The sequence below is a fragment of the Pinus tabuliformis genome, chromosome 3_1, assembly GCF_031772625.1.
Source record: "Pinus tabuliformis cultivar Carrire ecotype Pingquan chromosome 3_1, CPIR1, whole genome shotgun sequence".
Lineage (NCBI taxonomy): Eukaryota > Viridiplantae > Streptophyta > Pinopsida > Pinales > Pinaceae > Pinus > Pinus tabuliformis.
In genome coordinates this window covers 813,596,811-813,616,650 of record NC_142301.1, presented here as the reverse complement: position 1 = coordinate 813,616,650, position 19,840 = coordinate 813,596,811, and positions in this window count along the sequence as shown.

Sequence of the window (19,840 nt, the reverse complement as noted above, 5' to 3'; positions counted from 1 at the left end):
GGAGACCTTATGTGTTCTGTAGGATGGGATAGCTGTAGAACTACGGGCTAGGGAGAGCCACGCACTGCAAGTCCTCAGCGAGCAGAAAATCAACATGGAACAGTTGAGCTTGCAGCACGATGAAGTGGTGTTGTAGAATCGACAGCTGGTACAGGTACTAGACGAAGCTTGTCAAAGCGTCCCTGAGCTGGCCATCCCAACAAACACACTAACAGAGGCACGCATCCACAGGCTAGCAGTAGGGGTACGTGAGGCGCGGGAGGAAATGACAAAGGTTCAGCTGGAGATGAACTTTCAAATTGCCGAGCTGCGGTTAAAAGCGCAGCTGTCCACCCCTTCGAAAGTCAAAGAACAATGTGCTAGCACTATTACAATGGGAATGGACAAGATCAGAAGTGTAGTGCGAGACTGCACCAGCATGTTGGAAGAGTCATTTGAGGTCCTCACGAATCTGCAGGAGGACCCCAACATCCAGCGCTTAGAGACAGAGGCATGAGAACTCCAACAGCAGTATGACAGTGTCAAAGGAACTGTGCAGATGGTGGCCCTCACTCAGAGGCTCGCATGAATGCAACAGGCCAAAGCGCTGAAAGAACAGGTGGATGCAACACGACATAAGGAAGCAGTCTTGAAGGTGCGCATTTAGCCTTGGATCGACGAGGCCTTCACCATCACAGCAGAAATTGAAGGCAAGCTCGCACAAATGCAGGGGATACAAGCACAGATGCAGAGAAGCAGTTTTGACACCGTGGTCTTGGAACAACACGTACAACAGATCCAACAGGCAACAGCTCAGTGCACTGTTGACCTTGTAGCAGTTCGCGCAATGTTGGAAGGACTCCACACGAAGATCTCCGCGCCGGAAAAGTGACTTGAGGGTGAGTCACAATGTTTGTGTAGGGGGCCTATTGGGCATGGAATCCCCCCAAGGCATGTTTTGGGGCTTAAAGCCCAAGTTTTGACCAAATCCTTTTGTAAAAGCTCTGCGAATTGTGGGCGTGGAGCATGAAGTTATAATAGAGTCACAGGGTTGTCTGCCCTCAGTTTTGTAATGTAAGGTCGACTTGATAGATCTACCCATGATTCGCAGACCATGAGATTGTATAAATATAGCTTTGCTCTAAGTGTATAGGAGAGGGAATAGAAAATAAGAAGGAGAAGTCTGAGTAATCGAGTAAAAGTGTAAAGTGTATCTTTGGGTCGTAGAGTAGGAGAAGGCTCTGCAGCTGAGTGCGCAGAGGCCTAGTAGTCCACAGCTGAGTGTGTGGACCCCTACAGCTGAGTGCGCAGAGTAGGTCAAGTCTATAACCATTGGAAGAATCAATAAAGAGAATTTTACCATATTTCTGTGTATTTTTTCCTGTTTTAATATATGATTGGGTATAATTTGCAAGTATACTATTTATTTGTTGCGCAAACTCATATGAATGTTTTGTATAAATAAATATAACATCCAAGTACGTGAAGGTAATTAATTGGTGTAGGAAGATAAGTAAGATCTCAGGTTATAGTGCAGAGTGTGGCTCTAGCAGCACGGAAGCTCAACAACCCTTGGTTAGGGCTGCGCAAAGATAGTGTATTAGGGCGTGAGGAACAGGGAAGTGCTCGAAGTGACCTCCACATAGGGACAGATAGTTGGACTAGTCAAACCTCTCAGACATCTTAAGCGTGAGGAAACTTAGTTCTAGCACCCTCCCATACTACTTCGGGTGAGACCTCAGTCCACGCTTCGTGGACTGTTGCCGAAAGGGCTAGTAGTACAGAGATTTGTTTGGCTAATTAACTCCGAACCTGGGTCAGGCCCCAACAAGCCAACAATATACCTCATATGAGCATTTGGATGAGGTTATCCTGGTCTTTCTTTCCATTTTCAGCCCAGGCAATCCTCCTGTTGTCATCTACAACTATGCTTAGTTCATTGTATACAGGATACATGAATAGCTCACCAGACTACCAACTGAAAGAGTTTTCAAGTACTCTTCAGTGTTATTTCACATGTTTTTGTATTATCAAGCAGATAAATTCCCTATCAGCATCCAGAAGTTGGATACCAAGGGGAAAGAGAGGTCAATTATTTATTGGACACCTTTGATCTAGAAATACTCCACTACATTCACCTATAAGGACTTCATCGATTCATTTGTCCATCCAGTCATGAACATGCTAACCAGTAGCCCTCAACCCAGAATCAACCAAGAAATCAAAAGGGTGTTACAGTTGGCCAACAAGGTGGGAGACTGGTATTTGTACCAGAACCACACTAAAATCAAAGTTTACGGATGCCTACCTGCCCCTTATAAACTGCCCAAATACCTCCCTATGAGGATATTTGCACTGGAATATTTTAGGCAGATCATCAATTCAGATGAAGTCAACTTCCTAGTAGCTAGGAAGAAAACCCAATTTAAAATGAAAAATCAATTGGGCCCCTTCATATGTAATAACAGAGAAGTTGGACCTAAGGCTGACAAGATATTGCAGGACATGAAATTCAGGAACAGCTTCATGTGGCAGTATGACCCTCATGGGGTCATAAATAAGTTAAGACTCAAGGTCAAATTGGGACCTTTCATCCACCATCCAAGACCTGATATTGAGAAGTTTGCCAACCAATCAGAATGGTTGGAAAACACATTGATTGACATGGATATCATAGTAGTGGATGTAGAAAACACACTGTTTGATGTTGAAAAGCAAATTGATCAAAGTTCTTTCCTACAGGTTCCAGAACTAGGGGAACCAATGAATAATCCTCCTGTTTTACAAACCCCAGCAAATGAAGAGAGGAATCTAAAGAGAAATAGGGAGGAGGGTTCCAGTTCTGCCATGGAGACCACAGATGAGCATTTTGAGCTCAGAAAAAGGCCCAAGCTAAATCCTGTGTCTGAACAGGAAGAGAACATTGAATCAGTGGAAATCACTGACACTGAAACAATGGGTGAAAGAAGCAAAGGCACAACTACTTCAGGTGAAACACAACAACCATCAACCTCTAACACTCAAATGATTGAGAGATAGCTAAGTGTTGAGGTTTCCTCCTTCACTAGGCCAGTTGATAAAGAAAAGGACATTAAGGATAGGTACAAGGAGATAAAGATGAGAAATGAGAAGTTGAAGGCTGAAACATATGCCCAATACTTCAAGCACACACCAGCCAATCAGAGCAGATTGATGTCAGCTTTTGACATCAAAGTAGGAAAGATGCAGGTTTCATTCATGCAACCAACTGTTCAGTAGCCAAAGACCTCAGCTGATTATAGAAAGACTGATTTTGAGGTGTTGGCCAGGGATGTTCATCCCATTGACCAGATAGAATTTCACAAACAGGCTGGAGAGATGATCTACTCCACCCTAACAGGAAAGGCCATGGCTGCACACAGGTTGCAGGGTTCACTAGACAACATTACAACCCAATATAAATTGGAAAAGGCCTCCTCACAGGCCAAGGACAACAAGATCAAGTCATTGGAGGACTTGATAATTGAGCTGGGCCATGATCCAAGTGACATCAAAGCTGCTGAAAAGTTGATCAAGAAGAAGAATGAGGATATAGTAGCTCTCAAGAAACAACTAAAGCTGCCTCATTCAGAACACCCACAAACAAAAGAGGTCCTAGAGAGCCAAACAAATCATGAGGAAATGATGGACCTGGTGCTACAATTGAATGATCAGCTGAAGGAAATGGAGAAGGAGTTGGATAGCTTGATACAGGTAAAACAAGCTAGTCTGGAGGCTGCCCCTACCATTGTCATCCCAAAAGTAACTACTGCAATACCTTCCACTTTGGTAGCGTCTTTAGCTCCTACAACTCCAATGGCTACAACACTACTAGCTTCTACACCGTCTACATCAGCAACAAGATCAACAGCAACAGGGTCAACAAGTGATGAGGCAAGCAGATTGGTCAAAGCAATGGAAGACATGTCCATTTAGACCATTGAAATGAAGAAGCTCAAGGAGAAGGTGACTAGTCTGGAGATTGACTACAAGCTTGCCCAGATTATGCATAAGGAAGAAGTGCAGAAAGCCACCAGGATGAATGAAAGAATAAAAAGCCTGGAGAAGGAACTGACATTGAAGGAACCCCTAGGTCAGGCTAAGGAACAATTGTGGGCCAATATCATTGACTCTGTCAATGATATTTGACCATCCATCCAAGTAATTTTTGAGCAGATTGACATAATAAAACAGGCTTTAGAAGCCATATAGGGAGTAAAATCAAAACTGGGAGACATGTCAGAGGAAGCCACAAGGATCATTCACTTCTTCAACTCCAAAAATTAGCATGAAGTGCAGGAATTAGAGATACCCAACAAAACTGGTACAATATTGGAAGTGAAAAGGGTCCTCACCAAGAGGAATTTAATGTTAAACCTCGAAGTTAAGTGTTAAACCATGCAACTGGCTATAGACAGATTCATGGTTAAGCTTGAAGTTTTGAGGCAAAAGGGTCTTCCCAATCCCTTGGTTATAAATGACAAGTTAATGACACAGGAGGACTACAACAGAAAAATCAGAGAAGTGGCCAAAGATCAAGTGAATACTTCATCCATGAAGGGGATACCTACTGGTAAGGTCTTATACCAAACTTTTGAGAATTTGTTTTACCTCCAACATGAGGTAAAACACCTTTTTGTGAATAAGCCTACTTTTACCAAGTATACAGAGGTAGATGAGATTTACAGGAAGATGATGAATATCCAATTACTAGATGTTGAAACATGGGAGAAATTAAATGACTTACTGTAGAAATACACAGTCAAAAGGTAAAAATGTACAGTAAGAGTAAAAAGGCACAGTAAAAGGATAATGACAGGTCAGCCAGGTCAAAGTGTATCAGGTGAAAGTGTATCAGTTGAAAGGTCAGAGTAAATAGAACATCCAACGTGAAGACCAAATAGCAAAGTAGAGGTTAAAAGGCAACATATCAAAGATTAAAGACAACACCACATAATAAACAGGGACAACAAATAGCAGTTCAACCACTGTCTCTATCTTCTTGCATGAAGATATTTCTTTCTCATAGATTAGTTCCCAAGACAGTTTGGGATATTTTGTAAGTTATTTTTGTATAAATACTTCATAATTTGAAGTATTGAGTGTGGATTGCTATACATTTGGAAAGTTATTTTGATCATAAACCTGACACTACAACAAAACAGGCAATTTGCGCCAGATTTAGCACCAGATTCTAGTGCATTTTTTTCTCAATTGGGATGAGCAACCTGGCGCTAAATCTGGCTCTATTGTACAATTTTTAAAGCGTCCTTTTTTGCACCAAATTTTGCATCTTTTTTACGCCAAATTTTCCATCATTTTCTGCATCATATTTTGCACCAAGATTTTCATTTGGTTTTACAACAGGTTTTGCTTCTAGTTTTGTGCCTTTTTTTGCATCTATTTTTGCATCATTTTTTGCTTCCTCTTTTGTGGAATTCTTTGCTTCTATTTTTGTGTCGTAATTTGCATCGATTTTTACACCATCTTTAACATCTTATTTAGCGCCTTTTTTTACATCCAATTTGTGCCAATTTTTGCATCTGGTCTTATGCCATCTTTTGCTTCTAATTTTGTACTTATTTTTACATCTATTTTTGTGCCAATTTTTCTGCCTTTTTTTACACCATCTTTTCCATCCAATTTTGCACCATATGTTGAATCTGATTTAGTGCCAAATTTTGCATGCATTTTTGCACCATTTTTTGCATCCACTTTTGCATTTTATTTATCTCCCTTTTTTGCATCCTATTTTGCACCATATTTTGCATTTAATTTTGCATCATTTGTTGCATCCAATTTAGCATCATTTTTAACACCATTTCTTGCATCCAATTTTTCATCCTTTTGAGCATCTAAATTTGCATCCTATGTTGAACCATATATTGCATCCACTTTTGCATCCCATTTTGTGTCTATTGTTACGTTCACTTTTGAGCCATTTTTTCGTCTACTTTTGCATTTGTTTTTGCACCAAGTTTTGAATGATTTGTTGCATCATTTTACATCCAATGTTGCATCTCAATTTGCATCCAAAATTGAGCCATTTTTATGCCCATTTTTGCACCATTTTTTCTTCTTTTGTGTCCAATTTTGCACCATTTTTTATGTCCAAATTTGCATCCTTTTTGGTATCTAGTTTTTCATCCTTTTTGGCTTCCAAATTTGCATCCTTTTTTCTGCCACATTTTGTGTCCACATTTGCATCTCATTTTGCACCTAGATTTTAGTTGGAATTTTCATCTAGTTATGCATCATCTTTGACATCCTTGGTTTCACCATTTTTTAGTCCCATTTTGCATCTTGTTTTGTGTCTTTTCTTACATCCTTTTTGCATCCTAATTTTACACCATTCTTTGCATCCTCATTTTGGTGTCCATTTTTGCATCCTTGTTTGCACCCAATTCGGTATCCTTTCATATGCCCTATTTTGTTCCCTTCTTTGTGTCTAGTGTTGCACCCTTTTTTAATTTTACTTTAAAAACCTTTTTGTGTCATTGTTTGCATATTGTTTTGATGGCTAGTTTAACATCCAATTCTACTCCCAATTTTTCATCCATGGTTAAATCCACTTTTGGCTTCTTGTTTAGAGTTTTACTTTTATTTCCATTTATGACCACCTCTATGGGTTCATTTTACTAAGTTCATTTACATAGTGAAATATATTAAATTTTCTAAATATCATTTTGCTGTAGGATTTAATGCATGGTTAGATGAAAACAAAACCCTCTCAGTTTATCTCAGAAACCTAGGACAAACCAATTAAGAGAAAGGTTGTTCTAAGGCTTAGGATTCTTAGTAGATCAAGATGTAGAGTATAGATTAAGAAAAATAGAATGAATTCTTGTGAGTCCTCGCATGTAGGTCTTCTTGGAGTTTTTCGTATAGCCAAGAAGCGCTCCTAGCTAGCTCCAAAGCTTGGTCCTACACATAAGAGAGAGAATAAAGCAACCTTCACAACATAATATCTTAATAATCAAAACTATAAAAAACATATAAATATTATTGAATAAATAAATATAAACCAAAAACCCATGCATACATTAGTTAAATAGAAGAAGTAAAGAATGAATAGAAACATATGGAAGGAAGAACAACTGATCTATATGAATAAAGGAGTTGGAGGAAAGTTACAACAATCAGATATAGTTGCAACATCACCTCCCCCAACTCATAGCTCCAAAACTCTCCCTCTCAAGACAGATCTCAAGAGCGTGACAATACAAAATTCCCATCATTTTTCAATGGCCAAGCCTCTAATATATAGGAAAGTGGAGGCTATGAAGATTTCCAAAATTCCTCATTAGTTCAATTTGGGAAAAATCTTTTGGGTGAATAATGTTTCCTCCTATAAAAAAGGAATTTTCCACTTTTTAGATTCTTTTGTGCTTAGGAAAAAGCTTCCCCATGCTTTATGGCTCTTTCCCACTTTTGTATGCTTTTATTTTTTAGGAAAAAGCTAAAGATGAGGATAAAGAGATTACATTCCACCATATGTTTCCGAAAGTGACCAAGAATGTCAAATTCAAATTCTAGTTTGCTTATGTTTTAGTTTTTTTTTAAATATATATTTAGTTTTAGTATTTTTTTTTTTTTCTAGAAAAATATATTTAGTTTTTGGTATATTTTTCTATAAGAAAAATTATATTTTGTTTTTATAAAAATGGATTTTAAACATTCCATTCATGCTAAATTTGTGATTTTATGATAGGAGTTTAAATTATATATAGTGAAGTAACTTAATGTCATGTGTCGTGTTGCTGAGATGGGTGTTATACATCTCTTTCTTGCTAAGTTACAGAATGTGCTTGGGTTTTCTTAATGCAATAAAACTAATTATGTTCTTCATGATATCTTGAAATGTTCATCTTGAACCAGGCTAATAAAACAATAAAGTTAAAATAGGTTTTCCTTTGTCCTTTATAGATCTTTGTCCCCATTAATCTTGGTCTTAATAGATTAATTGTCTTGTGGTGGCCTTGAGTGGTCACTTCCATTAGTTGCATGCTTTGTAGTTTTCAGTTAGTGACATTTTTTAGGCTTGATAATATGTTATTTAATTTATCAAAATGTGTTATTGTCCATATTATTGTTAAATATTAATATTAAATATGCTGATTTTTAAGCATGTTTTAGCAAAACTTTCCCAAAATGTTTATAGATTGTATTTTATAATGCAATGATTCTTTGCTTGATGAAATTGTTTTGGATATTTTTTTTAATGATTCATTGATTGATGAAATTGTTATGGATATTTTTTTTAGTATATTAAATTGTATGTGATAAAGTCAAAAATCACCTCTTTTTTAGATTTTCATTGATCAATTTCCCTTAAGGCCATCAAGTTCACCATTCGGTCCCAGGTTAAGGAAATATAGGAGTCATGAAGTGGAATTGTCCAAGCACTTAAATCTTGAGACATGTTTCTTTTTAGTCACTTTATACTTTCTTTCTATGTAAATTTTTGATGAAAATAGTCTTGGAACATGAGGGGCGTCAATAGTAAGTGAAAACAAACTCCTAAAAGAAAAATGGTATGCAAAGCACCCATAAATAATGTTGATATAAGAAGCAAAAATATTAAGTGAGGTTCAACCTCATATAATTAGAAAATGGGGGAGGAATTTCCAAGTAGTAGTGATTGATGCTTAGAGATACTTGGGTGGAATGGTTATTATTTGAAATGATTAAGACATCAAGGTTACCAATATGTTTACCTCTTTTCGCATTATGACAATACAATTTTAGTTAATTGACATTGAGGACTACTACCATGTATCCAATGTCTATGACTCCAATATCGCAGATGGAAAACCTCTATTTCTCAATTCTATTTCTAGCACAAGTAATTTATACTCCCCATCTCCATGGATTGTTGGGAGTGACTTCAATATTATAAGTGTCTCGAGGAAAAGAAAGAATGAATCAAAATGTTTAACAAGATATTTTGTAAGCTATACCATTAAAGCCACAAAGTAGTCTCCATTAAAGTTGTCAAGAAATGAGTCTCCAACCCACACATGTGGATCAATGAGATGTAATACATGTGTGTGTGGTTACAAACTCAATACACCTCTATAATAACTCCACAAACTTATGTATTTCACTCTGTCACATAAATTGACAGTAGTGTGACATAAGTAAACCAAGAGTAGACATGAAAGCCTTAGGAAACAAACATTCCTTAGATCCTCAATTAGGTGCTTAAATGATGAAGTGAAAATGCAAGGAGAAAAGAAGAATTCATGATTTAACCATCACATACATGTGATCAAGTGTGACTAGGAGTGTATATATTCATATATTTTCCAAAGAGGGAGTGAATACATGAGTTACCATTTATTGGCCCTTATTTTTCTTTCTTTTTCATTTTCTTGTATATAGGACTTAGGGAATAAGGTTTTCATAAGTTTGGCACAACTCATAGATATAAGATTTACATGAATTTTCACTTCAACCTTAGAGTTTAGACTTAGATAAATCAATATAGTGTATGTTTAATGATTTTGGCTTTCACTTTTTTATTGTATTTCATCACAAATACAAAAGGGGAAATATTTTGCCACAAATCTATGAATGCTTAATCATAAAGTCGTCATGTGATGAAAACAAATTAATGATGTTATTCTCTACGAAAATGATGGGTATTCTTGAGAAAATCTTATGCTTGTGGATATTTCCTCCCTGGTTGAGAGGGAGTGAGGGTAGACACCATGTCATCCATGTGTCATGTACTATGGCTAGGATTAACAATCGTAAGCCTAGTAAAGGCACTAGTAGGGATAATGGTGGATTGGATAAACATCTGGGACCAATATTCTTTGAGAATTTGGACATTGACTAGGACTAATCGCCATAAGTCAAGTACATTAATCCAAGATAAGAATAGTCATGAGGATTGGCATTTTCTGGTGTCAAATATTATGATAGTGGATTAGGAAATGATCATGTGAGGACATACCTGGTAAACATCTTGGTGGGGTAAGTGCCTTGAAAGGCAGTGGTGTCCAAATTTATGCCTCCCAACATTGTGCTCTGATCTAATGGAGAGATAAACTTGTTAGTCAAGGCCTTACTATTTTGAAAATTTTGGCTATGATGATGTAAATCATCATTGATGCTTATCAATCTAGATCCCTTCTTATATGAATATTTCAACTTGAGAGTACTTTTTTGTCTCATTATGAGTACCTCGCTAGTTTAGAGGGAGGGTCATCATCTTCATTATTGCCATCATCACCACCATCAATATGATCATTATTGTCATCATTTCATTATCATCATAATCACCATTCATGTCTTCTTCATGATCTTCATCATCATCATGATTTTGTATATTGTCGTCAATTGTTCATAATTATAGGTATCATAAGAAATATCACCAACCTTAGGACACATGATATATGAAAGAAAAATAACCACTTTATTTTTTAGAAATGATTGATGATCATCAACATCACTACCATTATCATCGTCATTATAATTGTCATCATCCCCATCATCATAACTAATATAAGTTTTATCATAATTATTGTCATCTTCATCATGAACATCATAATCATCATTCATGCCATTATTGTTCTTGATTATGACCAAGATGAAAATAATGATAATGATGATCAGATGATGATGACTTGGAAGATGACGCCAAAGATAATTATTATGATTTTTACCATGATAACATTTAAAAATTGGGAGGAATGGCCAAGGTCATTAGCATCATCATCATTGTCATTGTAACTCCCATCGTCTTTATCATCATTGTCATTATCATAACAATCGCAATTCATGTCATCGTCATCATCTTCATTATCATCATCGTTATAATTATTGACATTGTCATCAGTTGTTCATAATTTTCAATGTCATAAGAAATATAATCAATGCAAAAGATATGATGTGTGTTGGAAAATGGATGCAAAAGTAAACAAAAAAATGGGGGTAAAAATAGACATAAATTTGGATGAAGAGTGGACACAACATAAGTAGATGCAAAACAAGACAGAAAAATTGAACAAAAGTGGATGAAAAAGTAGATGCAATAGTTCATACAAACTTGAACACAAAATAGGACTCAAACATGGATGAAAAAGTGGAAGAAAACATGGGCACAATAGTAGGCATAAAACTTAGCATGAATTGTGGTGAAACAAATGTGGATACTCCAATGAATGTAAAAAAAAAGGGACACAAACTTGAATGCAAAAAGGAGGAAAACTTGGATGAAAAAAGGGATGTAAACATGGGCCAAACATGGGTGCAATAGTGAACATAAAATTAGTTGCAAAACTAGACAAATCAAAAGTGGATGTAAAAGTAAATTCGAAATGGGATGCAAAAAACATAAACAATATTTGATGCAAACTTGGACACAAAAGAGGATGCAAATATGGATGCAATAGTGGAAGAAAATGTGGGTTGCAATGATAGGCATAAGATATGGCACAAATAATAGCACAAAAAAGGTGGATGTAATAATAGACACAAAAAAATATGCAAACTTAGATGCAAGACAAGATGCTATAAGGGATGTAAAAGTGGATGCAAACACGGGTGCAACATGAGAAACAAAATTGGATGCAAAATATGGATGAAATGGAAGTACATGCAAAAGAAGATACAAAATGAGATGCAAAACCCAACACAAAAGTGGATGCAAAAATAGATGAAATATTTTATGCAAAAGAGGATGTGAAGATGGATGCAAAATTGGAAGCAAACGTGGGTACAACAGTATGTGCAAAACATGGAACAAATTTTGTCACAACAAAAGTAGATGTAATGATAGATGCAAAAAAAGAAGCAAATGAAGATGAAAAATAGGATGCAAAAAGGGATGTAAAAGTGGGTGTAAACATGGGTGCAACAATGGATGTAAAATAGCTTTTGCAACTTATTTGAAAGAGCAATTTTGTCCCAACAATTAGACTTGTAGCATAAAGAACATGGTTAATACATATGATTCGACCAAAAACTAGTTACTACCAAAATTCAACCAAAAAAAATATTACTGCATAAAAATAGAATTAAAAACAAAAAAAATAAAAACAAAAATTTCCCAAATTAAAAATAAATAAATGATAAACTTTTTTTTACCAAAATTTAGTGATTTTTTTAGTGCTAATACTAACATCACCATTACAACAAGATATTTTTTTAGTGCTAATACTGCCATTACAACAAGATATAAGAGGGATATAATGCAAAAAGTTTAATAATAATATGTATGTAGAAGATGGTCTTCAGACTGGTGAATTCATGATAATCAATGGGACTATAGTCAAAATAATTGGATGTTATTTACTTTTTTACATAGATTGTCAAAATAATTGCATAAATCGATTTTTTTAAACCAAAATTTAACAAAAACTTTGCTAGTGCTAACATTAGAACCACCATTACAACAAGATATCTTTCTAGTGTTGACAACACCATTATAGTAAGATACCTCAAGAGAGACAGAAAATTTAAAAAGTATGATAGTAATATGTATCCAGAAGATGGTAGTGAAACTAGTAATTGTTCATTCTCATTATCATAATCATTGTCATCATCATCACCATCATCCTTGTCATCGTTATTGCCATCATTACATTATCATCATAATCACCATTCATGCCATCATCATCAGCTCCATCATCATCATCATTATGGACATTGTTTGCAATTGTTTATAATTATAGATGTTGTAAGAAATATCATCAACCCAAAAAATGTGATCAGTGCTAGAAAAGGGTTGTTTAGGACACATTGATATACGTAAGAGAAATAACAACTCTACTTTTGAGAGATGATCAATGATCATCATCATCACCACCATTATCATCGTCATTGTCATTTTTATCATCCCCATCATCATCATTAATGTAATTTCTATCAACATTGTTGTAATCATCATCATCATTCATGCCATTATTGTTTTTGATGATGACCTAGATGAAAATGATGATGATGACACCAAAGATAATGCTTATGATTATGACAATGACAACATCTAAAATTGGGAAGATTCGCCAAGGTCATTAGCGTCGTCATCATCATAATCATTGCCATCATCATCATTAATGTCATTGTAACCACTATCGTCTTTATCATCATAATCACAATTCATGTCATCGCCATCATCTTCATTTTCATCATTGTCAATATTATTGACATTGTCATCAATTGTTCATAATTGTCAATGCCATAAGGAATATCATCAATGCAGAAAATATGATGAGTGTTGGAAAAGGGATGCAAAAGCGAACATAGAAATGGGGGCAACAATAGAAGTAAAATTGGATGAAAAGTGGATACAACATAAGTAGATGCACAACAACATGAAAAACCTAACACAAAAGTGGATGCAAAAGTAGATGCAGTTGTCAATGCAAACTTGGATGCAAACATGAAGGCAAAAGTGGAAGCAAACATGGGTCCAATGGTAGGTGTAAAACTTGGCACAAACTGTGGTGAAACAAATGTGGATGCAACAACGGACACAAAAGTAGATGCAAAAATGGATGAAACAAAAGTGGATACAATAGGGGATGCAAAAACATACACAATATCTGATGCAAACTTGAACACAAAAGAGGATGCAAATGTGGATGCAAACGTGGAAGCAAATGTGGTTGCAATGGTAGGCGCAAGATATGGTGCAACAAAAGTGGATGTAACAATAGACAAAAAATATGCAAAATAAGATGCAAAAATGGATGTAAAAAGTGGAAGCAAACATTGATGCAACAGGCAAAACAAAATTGGATGAAAAAAATGGATACAATGGAAGTAGATGCAAAAGTAGATACAAAACGAGATGCAAAACCCAATGCATAAACCTGACACAAAAGTGGATGCAAAAATAGATGCAATATTTGATGCAAAAGAGGATGTGAACATGGATGCAAAATTGGAAGCAAACGTGGATACAATAGTGAGTGCAAAACATGGTGCAAATTATGGCATAACAAAAGTGGATGTAATGATAGATGAAAAAAAAGAATCAAAGTATGATGCAAATGAAGATGTAAAAAGGGATGCAAAAAGTGAAATTTAAAATGGGTGTAACAGTGGATGCAAAAGTGGATGCAATAGAAGTCGATGCAAAAGTAGATGCAAAACGAGACACAAAACCCGATGCAAATCCTGGTCCAAAATTGGATACAAAAAGGGATGCAAAAATAGATGTAGTAGTTGATGAAAACCTATATGCAAATGAGGATGCAAACGTGGATGCAAAATTATAATCAAAAGTGGGTGCAAAAGGAGGTGCCAAACTAGGCGCCAATTGTGGCACAAAAATATTAGATGCAATAGAGGGTACAATAATAGATGCAAAAGAGGATGTAAATATGGATGCCAAACAAGATGGAAAAGTGGATGCAACAAAAGTAGATGCAAAATTATATGCAAAACTAGACACAAAACTCGATGTAAAACGTGGCGCAAAAGTGATGCACAAATGGATGAAAAAATGGATGCAAAAAATGATTTAAAAAAGGATGCAAAAAAGGATGCAAAAGTCGATGCAAGTGTAGGTGCAAAAAGTGGATGCAAATGAGGATGCAAAAGTATGTCAAACAAAAATAGATGCCAAAATTGATGCAAAACCTGGAACAAAACCTGGTGCAAAGGATGACACAAAACTTGGCATAAAATTTGGTGCAAAACGTGGTGCAAAACCTATTGCAATACCTGGTGCTAAACTTGGTGTAAGATTTGGTGCAAAACTTGATGCAAATTTTGTGTCAAGTTTTGCACCATATTTGATAAATGGATGCAAATAGCACCAAAAATGGGCTCTAGATGCAAAAAAAGAAGTAAAAAGGGACGCTAATCGCTGGTTTTGTTGTAGTGTGAGGGTTATTGTACCAATTTTTCAAGTCAAGCAGAGTGGACCAAGTAATAAAGGGATTGCATTACAAGATTTATGTGTTGAGCTATTACAGTGAAGTATTTTCTTTGTCAAATTTTTTATTTTCTTATGTTTTTCACAAACTTAAATGTTATCTAAAGTTGAATGAATTAACTGGAAGTTTATCTCAAAATTTGTTTAAGTACACTTTGTTTTGAACAGTTAATCATTTACATGTTTTCTTCTGATATCCGGATCTGAGAATCTTTAATTGCTCTCCCATCCCGGTTGACCTCTTTCACTTTCTTCATAATCCGGCCTAAGGAACCCTTAATTTCTTTTTGGATCCAATTGAAAACCACTTCACCATCCAGCCTTGAGATCTGAAGTAACTCTGCTATCTTGCCCTGTAGACACTATTTTTAGAACTTGATACAATCCTGTTTGCCTGACATTTGACCCCATAGCCCAATGGTAAAAGACACCCCCGTTTTCATCTAAGGAAGTGATCCCACCACCTAATCCAAATCAAAACCCAAGTATAATCATAACTAGCCTAAAATCAAATAACTAAACAAAGTTAAATAAAAAAGAGAGAGCCCTCTCCGAGAATTATGAAGGCTAGATCCTAATCTCCAAAGTTGGTTTGTGGTTACCTCTAATTATTTCTTTCTCAAACACTCAAGAGAAATATTGGAGTGATAATAGAGGGGATAATTCCAAAGGAATACCTGGATGATCGTACAGACTGTATGGATGTTGAGGTGATACAACAACAGGATCAAACAAAGGATTTAGAGGATAAACAACCAGTTCAAGCTGACCTTTAGAAGTCGGCGGACTCTCGGGAGTTTGGATAGGATTATTCGGAGATTCCGGGCCATTGTCAGAAAGTGACCGAGTATTTGAAGGGGGAGGATGAGATGACAAAGGTCGAATACTGAGAACAATTCCAAGCTCAACACCTTGGTCCTCAAGCGATTGTGGCAATTCAGGAAAAGGCTCCTTAGACAATCTTTCAGACAGAGGAGGGGAAGAGGAACTAGGCAAACCAGTTGGTTTAGCCACGATGATATTATCTCAAATAACTAGAAGGGAGATTGATTTCAAGGCTTTGAAATGTATTTAAAGGTATACTCATGATGTGGTCTAGAAAAATACTAGCATGGATGTTATATGATCGTGGGCAACATTTTTTTAAGACACAAAAACAAATTGGTGCTCTTTCATGTATTAAGAGTTGAGAAAGAAGCAAAGGTGACCCTATCACTTTCGGTTTGAAATGAGCTTGAAAGGACAAGCGCTTGAGTGATATTTTATATTTAGGTAGTCAAAAATATCAAAATGACTACTCAAGATGATCTAGGAAAAAAGGATTACCAGGTAACCGTGAATTGCAGAATACCTCCCGGAAAACCGAGAAGTACGGGCAGGCAATCTCCCCGAATGATGTGTTCAGTGTATCACATTTACAAGGTAACATACTCAGCTTTCTATGGATAAAGGATTGCAACCTAGTGGGGCCTCCCTTTATATACGGGAAGGTATAGGGAGCACAAGTCCATACTAGCACTATCTAGTGCTGAAGCGAATGACAATTGCTATGTTTAAAGATGCCAGAACATGTCTCTAGCCTAGACCTTCTAAATGTGATCATTAGGTTTCAAATGTGCCTTAGGTTAATTGAATACATTTTAGAGTTTATCTTGAAATTATGTCTCGGTTTTCAGGCCTTATCGATGTGACTCGAAAAAACTCCTATATGCAGCTAAATGAGACAAGACCCTTTCAATTTGATGAATTGTCTACACTAATGAGACTAGGAAACACACTCAAATGCAACAAAACAAGCAATCGAAAGGAAAGTGACCTTTTCACTATTTCGCTTTTCAAAAAAAATTGATGAAAAACTCTTTCCAATTCCTATCTTTCCTATCAAACGCACTTCAAGTAGTTCTTCCACTAGTAAAGAGAATTCATTTCTTTTCCAATGAAAATGATGATGCCACTCTAGTCTTCAATGATGCTAACTAATGTAACATATTGATTCAACAAACTATAATTATGTATTTTTCAGTGAAATGACGGAATAAATATTTCACAAACACTTCACACTTCAATGAAACATTTCCAATACAATCAATCACAAGCAAATGCCAAGAACAAAAGAGAATTCCTTTCAAACCAATGAAGCAAATACTCCACCAAAAAAAAGATGAGCAATGTGATCTATGCCCAAAAAGAGACGTTCAAACAACAAATGAAACTTTTAAAACTTGTTAAATGGAAATCAAAGCAACAAAAGGACTAATCAAATGAAATGCAAGGAGAAACTTGACTACCGACTTGACTTGCTGAGCATGCAAACAGGTGAATGGGTGACAACTTAGATGCCCTAGGGTTATACACCATCTAAGAACTCAAGAAACCAAGTGAAGAAAATGAAAATAAAACAATCATACACTCCAAGCTAACAGAGCTGTTTTCCAATCAGGGAGAACACAGCCAAAACAAGCTAAGAGATAGAAATCAGAAGGGAAAGACACACTCGCTATGATCTAGGGGAAACCCTGATCTTTAGCTACAGGAATCGGCATGAATTCCTGACTGAAAACAAGCACCAAAAGGGTGTCAAAACAACTATTTTTTAGAAACTTGTGCTGATTGGCATGACTGTCAGAAAAATAAATGTGTTGACCAAGGATTCAATGAAAAAAAAATTTCAAAGGCTAAAAAAAGATTTTCCACTGTAAATTTCAGGCTCAGAGCAGTAAACCAGGAAGAGCAGAGAACACTAAAGGGAAATGGCGATACTAGAAAAGTTCACACAAAACCGTAAAATGAGAATCAATCAAACAGAAGGATTGGCTCCCCAGTGGAGTCGCCAATTTGTTGTGCAGGTAAATTCTCACTGTGGACACAAACAATTCCTCTAGCTCGAGAGAGCGGGTATAGCCACAAACAAACAATCTATGGAAAATATCCTTAAGTTAGAATCAATTAAGAGGGCCTAGCTCTTAAAACGCTATTCCTCTTGGTGATGATCTACTTCCTTACTCCAACTATCTTCCATTTCCTTACTTCGAATACGTGAAACAAGCAAACAAACAACAACAAAAATGTGAAAGCATACAATATTATATTCAGACTACTTAACAGGTCAAGGAACATTAAGCCATAAAGATGTAAAATAACACTTCATGTAGGAAATCAATCAATAGTTGTATTCATATAAATAAGATAGAGATTACAACCAATGCCTTGACATTTCTAGTCTCCTCCGAGGTATCCGGGTTCTGACACTTCTACTAGCATCTCATGGATAGCCTCAACAATGGAAGTTTTAAGGCCTTCTCCCTCTAGTCTCAAACCAAACCAAAACACACTATTCTCCCTCAAACATACACTAGAAAGCTACAAGCTATAGATTTCTTGTTGATCATTCAAACTCACTCCAAAACTAGTTTAGCTTGGGAAAAGAGAGGTTTATATAGCTTGGATGGATGGGATATGGTTCCTCTCATCGTGGGTGAAGGTCTTATATCTTGAGTTTGTTCCATCCTAATAGGGGAAAAGAGCCCAAATTGACTTCTTCGGCTCCATCTAGCCCAACCATCTACCAAATTTCCATTACGAAGCTTCTAGAGCTGGAAGCTTCGACCCCATATTTAAAAAACTTACCAAAAGAGGATCGAAGCAACTGGAAAAGGGCTTAGTCTCTCTGTATGGTGCTAGTTCTAGTTTTAATCTCTACAAATTGGTGCGAGGAGGAAACTGGTCAGTAGCGTCGGTCTTGTAAATTGGGGTAAAAGGAAGATTCTTGGGAAATGATGCAAAGGGGAATTATTCTACTCATGAAGAGGGACATGCTGGGAGTTTCTTCATGATGGGAAAGCATGTAGGGTTCACTATTGAGGTCCTCTAGGATCGTGGATAGGGAATACAAGGAAAGTGACAAAATGTTGTGTAACACTATGTTCTAAAGGTTTTTTCATTGTACAATTTGAATCAAAGGGAGAGTAGGAAAAAGTAATGCAAGAAGGTTGCTAGTTTTTGGAATGACTCTTTATGACCCATTGGTTCCCTAAATTTGACCCTATAACAATAGTGGTGTCAACAAACCCAATGTGGGTGATGTTACGAAACCTCCCACTACCATTTTGGGATCATCAAGTCCTCTAAGATATAGGGAATACTTTTGGGGCTTACAAAGAAACAAATAACTAGCAATTGCACCAGATGTTGGAAAGGAAATGTCGTAAGCCAGTAGATTAGGAAGTGTAGGAAAGAGTAGCATTAAATTGTTACTTCTCCATAATGACAGTGAAAATCATTTACTATATATAGTGATTGTTGTAGATTTTCCTAAATTTCATTATAAATTCCAATCAATCAAGAGATATTTATACGCAATATGAAAATTATGATTCCAATCATATAATTTTACATTATACCCTTCTTACACAGTTGTTTTTCCTTAGCATGGAACTTCACTTTAGATGATATGCTTTCATCCTTAAGATCATTAAGCTCGGAATTAGAATGCACCATTTAAAAGTTATTTTCTGATTTCCCTTAAGATCAAAAACCCTCTTCCACTTACCACAAGTAAAAATAATATATAATTTTAAAAATTAATAATTATCTAAAAATTAATAAAAAAATCATGTTGTGATTTAAAATATTCTATAATTGTCAATTTAATTAAAATTAAATACAAATTCAACTCACATATAATCTATATAATCCAAAATTAAATATAAAATAAAACTTTTTTCAATCTTATCCAAAATTAAATATAAATGAATTCTCAAATATAATATAATATAATATAACATAGATATGTTAACCTATGTAGAAATTTGAAATTATTATTTTATAATATTTATGAATTAGAATAGTATTTATATGTGTAGTCAATTATACAAGTGAATGATTGAAATTGATAGATGTTTTATTGAAATTATCATTTTATGATATTTATAAATTGTAATATTGTTTGTA